This window comes from Gopherus flavomarginatus, chromosome 24 (genome assembly GCF_025201925.1).
Source record: "Gopherus flavomarginatus isolate rGopFla2 chromosome 24, rGopFla2.mat.asm, whole genome shotgun sequence".
NCBI lineage: Eukaryota > Metazoa > Chordata > Testudines > Testudinidae > Gopherus > Gopherus flavomarginatus.
In genome coordinates this window covers 8888174-8899408 of record NC_066640.1, presented here as the reverse complement: position 1 = coordinate 8899408, position 11235 = coordinate 8888174, and positions in this window count along the sequence as shown.

Sequence of the window (11235 nt, the reverse complement as noted above, 5' to 3'; positions counted from 1 at the left end):
GGGTCCGGGGCTAGGGGAGAGGAATATCTCCCCACCGCAGCCCTGTGTGCGTGCACGACACTTAACAGGCTGCTGTGCGGCCGCGCAGCTTAGGGGGACCTCAGGGCCCCAGCCAAGAACAGTGACCCATCATGCTAGGTACTGCAAGTGCATAGTGAAAGACAGTCCCAGCCTTGAAGAGATTACAATCTAAATAGGAAAAGAATCAGTTACAGGCCCTATTTTCACATGGGAACCGAGGCGCAAAGAGATCTCGGGACAAAGAGGACAAGGTCAGACAAAGAGTCTGAGGAAGAAGCAGGAACTGAAAAGAGATCCTAGGCCAGCGCTTGTAACCAGGAGACAAACCTTCAGCCCCAAATACGGCAGCCAGATGTCCAGAAACAGGTATTTGGTGTTTCTAACAGCATTTGCTTTGCCCGTGTTTCTGCTTCTTTGGCATTCGCTTCCCCTGAGCATTCAAGCCATTGAGTTTAGCTGGGATGAATGGTCCCGGAGCTCGGGCAGGCCTCACTGCAGAACAAATGCATCTGAGGAAACCACAACCCGACGGCAGACATTTCTTGAGCAGCCACAGCAGCTAAATTCATCAGCTAGATGATCTGTTGCAAATTATTCCCTGGGCTCTATGAGGGATAAATTATGATCTGTTTTCCTGGGGGATTAGTTACCTTTGTGAGGTGTGCTCATTGGATCTGGGTGCTACCAAAGGGGATTATTGGATATGCTACGTGCATGGATACAAGAGGGGATTATTGGACATGCTACATGCGTGGATAAGACCTGGAAGGTAGAGCAGACACACATGTGCACAGGCTCGTTAAAAGCTGGTGCAAACACATACATTTCCCTGCATATACATGACTCTCTCTCCGTATCATGCAAGAGGCAGGTAAAGTCACGGTGACAGGGCCAGAAGCTGACCTCAGTTACACTGGTGTAAATCCAGAGAAACTCCATTATAACAGTGGAGTAAACCCAGACTGACACCGATAGAGCAGCCATCGGGGCCTGGCCCGCTGTTGCCGATACCCGTACAACGTTGCTGTGGACATGTGTGATCCGCTGTGCGATGCTGCAGCGTGTGCACATGTGCGTGGTCCACTGTGCAATGTTGTGGTGTGTGTATGTTGTGCATGTGTGTGTATATGTGTGTGTGTAAATCCCACAGGAATCAGCTTCTGATGATCAGAATAGCTCAGGGCATGGCCCAGAGCCTCTCTTATTTAACTCTGGTCCTTTCTTCACTCCTCTTTCTTCCCAGTTCTCATTCCCTCCTTTTTTCCATACTCTCTTTCTCCCTCCACCTCTCCTTTAGCTCCGCTCACATTCATATACCAAGGCCTTTTCTTTTTTTTGGAATAGAATTATGAAAAATAAAGCCCTTGTTCTGAGCTGCACCATGTCTCCTGCCAGAGAGGGGTCTTATTCATTAAGGTAATGGTCTCATATGCATTTGGGTCTGTTATCAGTAACACTCTAAAGGAAAATGGGCTACTTAAATCTATTATATCATTTCTTTATTCACCATGTGCTGCCATTTATTCCTACATGACACTGGGCTCTAATAGCCCCAGTTCTGAGAAACCCTAAGCATTAGCCACCAAACAGCTCATTAATTCACTGTTTTTATTCTTGGGAAAATAGACTCCGACTGCAGGAAAGCTCAGACACCGAGGGCTCAGCTGAAAAAGAAATGCTTTCCCATGCCAGCATCCCTGTGCAACCCTCTTCCCTCCCCACCCCGCCCCGCGCCACACAGGACACCCTCTGCTGGGGGTTGCGGAGACAGAACAAAAGACATTTGGAGCGAGTTCGAAGAGCGGGAGGGAGACAGACAGACACGCTGCCAATGCCAGCCTGTCATCAGACTCTTATTGGTATTCTGGTCATGCTTAGGACCCGTGGCCATGGACCAGGACCTGCACTGTGCAAGGTCCTGTACAAACACAGAACAAATAGAAAGCACACTTCCTGACTCAGTGCCATGCCCTCTCTCCTCCCCTTTTTCCTCACTGGAAGCAGCTAGGGGAGATGTATTGGCGACCTGGGGGCTAGAATAGGTCCCATCAGAAGAGGAACAAACCTATCCTGGCCATGCTAAGGCCCAGCCGTGGGCAAGAGCACACGGATGGCATCCCAGCTGGTATTGGCAGAGCGCTGCTAAGAAGAGGTTTACAAGTTCAACAGTTGGAGAACAGTGTGTTGCAAGGATTCCCCTGAGAAATTCTACCAGAGCTGCAGTTTGCATGAAGAGAGGAGCCCATGCAGTCTGCTGGGGCGGCAGCTCCTGAGAAGGGGGGTACGTTGTTTGGCACAAAAGTTGCCGGCCCCCTGAGTGTGTGTGTATGTCCCAGAAGCTTCAAGCCTTGCTCTCCCCAAGTCTGAGAAAGGTCACATACCTCACCCCCTGGAGAGAAGACCCTGCTGGCTGCAAAGAAGCTCCTTGCCCTGAGTCCTGCTCTACTATGGGCTTCACAGCTGTAAACCAGGAGCCAATTGGCCAGATCATCAGCTGATATAAAGCAACCTAGCTCAACTGGAATCCGTGGAGCTATGTGGATTGACACCTGCTGAAGATCTGGCCCAGTAAAGTGACTCCAGTGTAACTGAGATTAGGCACTGGCTGTGGCTGTTTGATGCAAGCCCTTGGCTGGCCACGCTTTCATCCCAAGGCACAAATTGTCCCAGGTGGAGACCTCCCCTCCCCCTTCCTCCCTTATGCTCCTACTCTGGGGGTTGCGAGCACTTGATCAGACAGAGAATTGAATGTTTAGATGATAGCAGAATTAATTCCAGGCAGGTACAATGAGACCTTCCTTGAGAGCCCTTGAAGGAAATGAAAGGCCCCTCATCCCAGCTCCGAGCCACAAATCCATATGCTCTGCCACTTCTTTTCAAACACACACAGCCTGAAAAAGCAGCCGCATCTGCTTCATGAAAGACAAGGACTCCGCTGAGAGCCCTGACTCCCACGCCTGTCATTCTCCTGCCCGTGCCATGCCAAGTGGGCACGATGCCGCCATTGTCCTAGGTCTTTGGTCTCTGTGTCCCCAGCCTGCCTCCCCAAGTCAGGGACGCAGCAGACTCTGGAGAGCTGTGTGCGCGCCAGCTGTGTTCTGTGCTGATATTTCCAATTCCAGCAAACGAGGCCTTCCGGTCACTCTAGGGGGCTGGGCTCCTGCGAGGAAACTCGCCTGAATTCTGCTGCTTGCCTGCAGCAAACAACCATCCTAGAAAAGACCAGAAGGAACTTTACACCCATCTCCTCCAAAAAGGCACCAACTTGAGATGAGCAGCAGTATGGTCTAGCAGAGGAGGGTACTAACCTGCCATTAGGATTGCTGAGAGCTAGTCTTGACTCTGCCACTGATGTGCTGTACGTCCTTGAGCCAGTCACTTACCCTCCTTCCCGTTGCCCTTATCTGTTTGGATTAGGAGCTGTCTCAGACAATGATGCCTCTGTGCAGTGCCTGGCACAATGGGGCTCGGTTAGGACCTCTAGCTGCTACTGTAATCCACATGATAATAAGGAAATGTGGTTAAGCCAGAACCCCAGATCTGGTCCCCATCAAACTTTGGGACGGTTCCTCTCCAGATCTGGAGAGTGGGTTTCTGGCTCCCATGCCTCAAGGCTCAGAAACACGCAGCAAAACTGGGCCTGACCTCCATGATGTCACTGATCCTTTTCAAATGCCATTGTGGAATCCCCTATCCCTAAAGAACAGCTGGGTTTCAGGACAACCTAGGGTGATCATATTTGCCAAAGGGAAAACGGGCCACCATGCGGGGCTGGCCCAAGCCCCCTGCCTGCCTCCTGCGCGGGACTGGCCTGAGTTGCTCACCACTCACCCTGCCTGCCCCCCACGTGAGGCTGGGTCATTGCTCACCCTGCCTGCCCCCCGCACGAGATGTTGCTGCTTGGTAGAGCCCTGCCTCCTCCCCTGCGCAGGGCTGGCATCACTGCTCGTCTCCCCACACTTTCCGCCCCACCACCCCCACTTTTCTGAGAAAAGCGGGCCTCTGTCCCGTTTGCTCTTGCCAACTGATCAAGTCAGCATGCCCACTTCTGCCAAAATAAAGGTTGGGACAGGGCTTAAAAACGGGACTGTCCTGGCCAAAACAGGGCATGGGGTCACCCTAGGCTTGACATGCTGCTTTGCAGTTGAGGCGAGATTCCCCTCAAAGCACTTTACCCACTTTCGTTCCTGAGGTGTTGCACGACCATTGGGGCTGTAGGTCAAAATCATGATCCCTTCTTCCGGAGACATGGAGAGGGCAAAGTGACTGTGCTGTGGTCTCACCGCAGGCTGGCAGCACAGCCAGCAGCAGGATGCAGGAGTCATTGTAACGCTCAGCAACCCTGCCTCCGGGGCCCTTGTGCTAACTGCTAATACTCCCTTTGCTGGTGCTGCCACTGAACATTATCACCAGCATCAAAACTCCAGCTGTCCCTTCCCCTTCCTCCACTGAATGGAAAGCTGTGTAGAGATAACAACCCGCTGCAGGTGTTTGCCAGGGGGGCCTGGAGTATCTTGTTACCACCTGTGCCTATCTCCCTGCCAAGGCAATCCCTTTCCCTGCTGGAAAGGAGGGCAGAGACGCTGATAGACAGGAGGGGAAACTGGATACAGGATCCTTCCAGGATCAACCCCAAGAGACTTCCATTTCTGTCTCTGTGAGCGATTTCTCTCCTCCCTTTCAACCCGGCTCCTGGCTGGCGCATCTGGCTAGCAAGCAAATACGCCAGCAAATACGGGCCTGCCAGATGTGCACAGCTGTACACAGGCCACAAGTGAGCCATCTGTGGCCCATCCAGTGGTGCGTGCCAGTTGCGTTTTGCGGGGAGCCTTAAAGAGAAAGTCTAAGCGTGCATTAGAGGAGGGGAGCGGGGCTCGGGAGACTTGCAGCCGAATTCTCTGCAGCAGGGTTAGTGCTTGACGCAAAGAGAATGAGGTGCTCAGAATGATGGTGATGGGAGGCCACAGAGGCGCCTTAGTCAGACGGACCCGTTTAGCTCCAAGCGGGAAATTGCATTTCTGCTTTTAAGAGAAAAGATGCAACGACATTGCAACGGGGTAAAAAGAATAAAATCAAATCCACGCTGATGAGGTTAAAAGCTCTGGTGAGCAGAGGTGGGCAGACGCACAGCACAAGCCGCCCAGGGAAACCAGGGCTGATAAAGAACCTGCCGCAGAAAGGAAATGCAATTACCGGCCTGATCCTGCTTCCAACCTGTACTTTTGTGTCTAAACAAAGCAGGTCACGGCGGGTGCACGGCCAAAGGCTTGGATTTAACTCTCCCCGCGGGGATGTTCTCACCTAGGACCTGCAGCCAGCTCCTTTGCCAGCGAGACGCCAAAGACATCAACAGATTATTACTACAGGAGGGAATTTGGCCCTCACTGTGTCACTCCGGCACACTGTCATGTTCTCGCTCCGGAACACAATGTGTGTGTGTGTGTGTGTGTGTGTGTGTGTGTGTGTGTGTGAGAGAGAGAGAGAGAGAGAGAGAGAGAGACATAAAGGTTTTATCAGCACTCCCCTGGGACAGGCTGTATGATTCCCTCATGGCTGTGCCCCTCTCAAGCCATGAGGACGCTCAAACCATCCTGCCGCATCACAGCATCCTCTGTTCTCTTCCCCCTCACCCTAGCTCAAGCTTACCCAGAGACCTGCATGGAAAGCAGTGTCAGGGCTGCCCCCCCAACCGCCCATAGCGTCTCCTTTCACTGCCCCACCTGAGGCTTGTTTTCTCTCTTGATGCCTCTAATGAAGCTAAGTGGCTGCCACTTGAAAGTTTCCACTTCCTGCCTCAGGGCTGATTGCTGCTGAACTGGTAGCGGCAGCTTCCCAAGGCCTAGCCTCAGTGGATGGTGACCCCCAGGGAAGGGGATATGTAGTGAGCCGTGCCCTCTGCTTACCAAGGGCCATTAGAGCACTGCCTGCCTGACCTAGGGGCCTAGGAGACAGGGGGCTCGGGGGCCTGGTGTCTGGGACCAGGGCATATAGGAAACATGCACTAACGCACGGATACATGATCTCCTTTGACACCCTGCACGGCTCATCAGCTGCACATTGGTGTTACAGGCTGGAACCAAGAATAAGGAGGGCGGCTTTGCTGGCGGCAAGGCACCAATTCTCCACCGGCACTTGGAGAAAGGGAGACTGGTTTCTCTGCTGTTAGTGTGTACATGTAGCATGGCTGAGAGACGCTGGATGTGGTTCTCTGTCTATCCAGTGAACTGGTGCAGAGACACACACACACACACACACACACCTTGGCCTGGAAGGACCCACTGCTAAGGGCCATTCATGGCCCATTCAGCCCTGAGGCTCTCTTTTAAGATGACTCACAATGAGGACAGGGCAGCAGGTGCCAGTCAGTGGCACTGGGTCTTTATTGCAGGTTGCAGTGGGGGCATCGGTCGACCGGACTGTGAATGGAGACACTCGTTTCATACAACACACAGAGGGTGAGTCTTGGTGTGTGTGGCATGTCCCCCAGTGAGCTGCATCTATCAGAGATGGACGCTGAGGGAGGGAGGTGCAGTTCGATCTGTTTGCACGAGTCATAAGAACATAAGAGCGGCCATACTGGGTCAGACCAGAGGTCCATCTAGCCCAGTATCCTGTCTTCCAACAGTGGCCAATGCCCGATGCTTCAGAGGGAGCGAACAGAACAAGGAATCATCAAGTGAGCCAGCCCCTGCCGTCCATTCCCAGCTTCTAGCACAACGTTTGCAAATATTTATTGCCGAAGGTGAAAAGACAGAGGAGGCAAGTCAAGGCCACTGGCACAAAGGAAGAGGGAGTGAGAAATGCGAGGAAAAAGAGAGAGACGCACACATGCGCATATCTAGCGATCGTAGGGGTTTATCCTACCATCCAGCACCATAGTATCAGGGCGCCTCCCATATCAATAAAAGAGCAATAGCAAAGTCCTTAGTAGATTCCATGCATCTCTGGCACATCTCCATTTTTGGGGTCAGAATCCTGCTTGGGGGGGAGATTTTCATTTTCTTGTTTAGATTTTATCCATTCCCTTGATTTGGATTTATCCTTGTTGGTTGGTAAGGGATCACTGGGGAGCGGGGGGCCTGGAAGGAAGGGAGGATCACTGGGGAGTGCGGGGGGAGGAAGTGCGGGAGGATCACTGGGGAGCAGGGGGGCAGTGCGGGGGGATCACTGGGGAGTGAGGGGCCAGTGGGGGGGATCACTGGGGACCGGGGAGGGCAATGCGGGGGGATCACCGGCTAGTGGCGGGGCATCGGTGTTGTGAGTGAAAAGAACAGGAGTGCTTGTGGCACCTTAGAGACTAAAATTGATTTGAGCATAAGCTTTCGTGGGCTATAGCCCACTTCATCGGATGCATGCAGTGGAAAATACAATAGGAAGGCAGCAGTCCCGGTCTTCAGTGGCAAGGGGCCCTTCAGTGCTACTGAAGACGCGGAGCAACTGAAGGGCCTTCCGCTGCCAAAATGCCCCTCGAGTCCTGGCCTGGTGGCGGTCTGGGTCTTCGATGGTGGGGGGCCCTTCAGTCGCTCCAGGTCTTCAGCAGCATTTTGGTGGCGGGGGGCCCTTTAGTGCTGCCGAAGATGCGGAGCGACTGAAGGGACCCCGCCGCCGAAGACCTGGACCGCCACCAGGTGAGTACAAGTGCCGCAGCTGTGCCCCAGGCCCCCTGAATCCTCTGGGTGACCCTGCCCAAAGGATGGTCAGATTCTGGATTATTCAGAGCCAAATACAGCCCCAGGACAGCTGCATCAGGGGTGAGTTTGGCCTGTGGTGTCCAATTCCCTTTTTGCCAGCTCAGCACTGTGGGGCAGTGAAGGCTGGTTAACTTTTACAAGACTATAGGTGTAAGTCAGACTAGATCTACTGACTTCAATGAAGCTTTGCAGATTTACACCAGCAGGGTATTTGGCCCAAGGAGCCTCTATCCATAGCCTGCGCAGCCTTTATTTGGGAGGTGGTCTGCAAGAGGCCAGGGGTGAGATCCTGGCCCCACTGAGGTCCACAGGAGTTTTGCCATTGACTTGGCAGAGACAGGATTTCACCGAAGTTACTAGGAGCAAAGGCTGCCCTTTCCCCAGGAGGCCACTGATTCTCCCTTTCTGGCTGTCTGGACATCCTGGGCCTGATTCTGAGCAGTTGCAACTCCAGAGGAAGTCGCCCGAAGCTGCGGGTGCCTGGCACAGTCTGAAATCCGGCCCTCCAGGTCTCAGGCGGCTCCTGTCAGCTGCTGGCCTGATTCCAGAATCTGTTCAAGCCATTTCCTCAGGGCCCCATGGAACGGTGGCATCAACCATCTTCAGCAAAACTCCAGGATAAAACAGTTCACCCTAAATCCAGCTGCTGAGCCAGGGGCTTCCTTGGGACAGTCCCCCTGTTCCTGGCTGCTCCTCCCTCCTACAGGCCACCAGCTCCAGGGACCTGGTTCTTACAGCTCCCGCCTCAGCTGAGCTCTTTCATCCTGGATACCAATCTCCTGTGCTCATCAGGCAACCCCCCAGCTCCTTGCAAAATCAACAGGGCTTTGCCTCAGAACTGGGCTGGCTGCTTTCAGGCTCTCTAAGCGGCAGAGCGCCTTGTTACCATCCCCTGTAAGTCAAGGTATCTGCCAAATCACTGGCCACTTGTAGAAAGCTGGGCCTGTAATCCCTGAGCTCTGAGGCTTGGTCCCTGGGAAGCCTGGTTTCCCTGCATGTCAACCTGCTGACTCCAGGGATGAAGTAAACAAGATTCTGCTCGGCTCTGTGGAGAGGGGCTGCTCAGGGGAGACCATCTGCTCCAGTCTTGAGCCCCGAGCCTCCCCCGCTAGGTGTCCGGGTAGGGAACTGCCACAGACTTCAACGGGGGAGTCACGGCATGACCGGGTTCTTTCCTGGTGAGGTGAGGAGTGACTTCAGAAGTCACCAGGCACAGTGCAGCATCCTCCAAGACTGAGTCTCTGGGTTTGGAATCTGGAGAGCCATAGCCCTAGGGGTGACCTCTCTGTCTCCTCTCCCCATCACCCTCTCCCTCATTCATCTTCCTTCTTTCCTCCCTCCTTCACTGACTTGCTTTCCTTCTCGCCATCCTTTCCCTCTCACTTTCCCTACGCTCCTTCCCTCCTTTCTCTGGGATGCACCAGCATCACCCTGCTGAAAGACCATTTTATGAACCACCACTCCTTGCACGGTAACAGCTGGCCCCTCCTGGTGACACTGGAGCGGTTGGGACACGAAGGCCATTAGAATCCAAGAAGCGACAGAAAGGCCTGTGGAGCTAAAGAGGGGGAAGGAGAAAGAAAGGAGGAAGGGAGAAATGAAGGAGAGAGGGGGAAGAAGAATGACAATGAGAAGGGAGAGGGGAAGGAATGAAATGAGAAGAGAAAGATGCCGGGAATATAATACATTCAACTAGTTGTAACACCTAGACCATCATCAGGGCGCTTTTCAAACAGCCCCGTCCTGAGGTAGGTCACTGTCAGTGCAATTAGAGAGTGACAGAGCCAGGAGAGGAACCCAGGAGTCCTGGCTATCAGTGCCTTCGCCCTGCCTCTCGATTCTCTTTCGACCCAGCTAGACTCTCCTTAAGCTGGCGAGGTTGAGGGAGGGGAATGCACTAGAGCTCTCTGCTTAATTAGTAGCAATAGCTGAAGCACTTGAGAGACAAAGGCTCATCTCTGTCTGCCCCACTTTCACCAGCACTTGGGAGCCAGGGGTGGGGAGCAAACTGCTTAGAAGCCAGAAAGCGCCCTGAATTCTGTCACCATGGCTGCACAAACACAGCTTCTGTTATCTACAGAGAGAGGAACAAAACCCTCCTCCCGCCCCCTTCCTGTCTCAGCTGCAGCTGATAAAAGAAGGAAAAATAAACTAAAACATCAGGAAACAAACAGGCAGGGAATAAATCAGCCTCCTTCAACACATGTCCTATTTACATGAGGGGCCTTGGAACCGCTGGGCATGCTTGATGCAGGGACTTATATTTCCAAACCAGGCTAGCAATCCAGCCTTGCCAACCACTGGAGTTTCAAAAGTCTGCAGCCAGGCCCCCTAAAATCATGAGGCTGGTTTAAAAATCACGAGGGTTTAAAAAACCCCACAACATATATGGGGTCCCTTTTATTTGACTTCTGGTTTTGGAGCCTTTAGGGTTCGCATTTGTCTCCACAACCCCAAGGGACAGAAACAAGATTTGAGTGTAATTCACATGACACCAGGTCTTTCAGAAATACTGCACGGCTTGCGATAAACCCATGAAAACTGGCAACTCTGTAATAGCCACAGATTCATAGAACTGAGGCCAGAAAGGACCATTATGATAATCTAATCACACAAGAAAGTTGCATCCAGTGACTCACGCATCAAATTTAACTTCTGGTTGAACTCCAGCATGGCTTTAAGAAAGTTGCCCAGTCTCAGGTTAAAGAATTCAAGTGACGCAGGATCCACCAAATCCTGATGTAAATTGTTCCAATGGTTAACTATCCTTGTATAGCCCGGCTCCACCAAAGTATTTAGACTCCTAACTTCCATTTCCTGGCTTCGGTTTTAGTCATGGGAACGTTGCACGTATGTGAAAAGCTTTGCCCGCGTTAAATGTCTGGATCTGTTTTTCCTTTGGTGGAAAGTGCCCTGCCTCCGCACACACATTTCCTCTAGTTAATGTTTCTTTGATCCTCTAGCAATGCAACTTCACCCCCGTTGTTCCAATCTGGGGCATGAGAGACGTCAGTGGGAGATTTATTAAGAGAGGCCTCGCAGGAGTGAGCCCTTGCTCTTAAAACTCACCACTAGTAAGCAGACTCACCTACATGAACTGGTTTAGTTTGCAGATTTCAGATCATAACAACAACTCATCAGGCCAGGCAGCCTTCCAAGATCAGGTTCTTGTAAATATCTCTGGCTGCCCTGATACCGCCACAGAAACGGCCCTGTTCTCCACTGCCAGATACAGTCACAAACGTATGTAACCCCTGTTGTAATGATACAAATTATTTGATAGCCTGGTCTGGGGCTGGAACCAAATTTCCAAGGCCCAAGAGCTGGACCTATGAGGTTATTTTCACTAGGTTGCTGATTCTCTTCAAGATCCATCCATCAACCCAGAGCTAAGAACAAGGCTTCATAGAACCTCAGACACACAACATAGGAATAGATTTATTAGGTCACCCAGCATGGGAAGGAGTGGTATCCAAGGGGTTAATTCTGGGGACTGTAAATCAAGCTGGGTTCTAAACCCAGC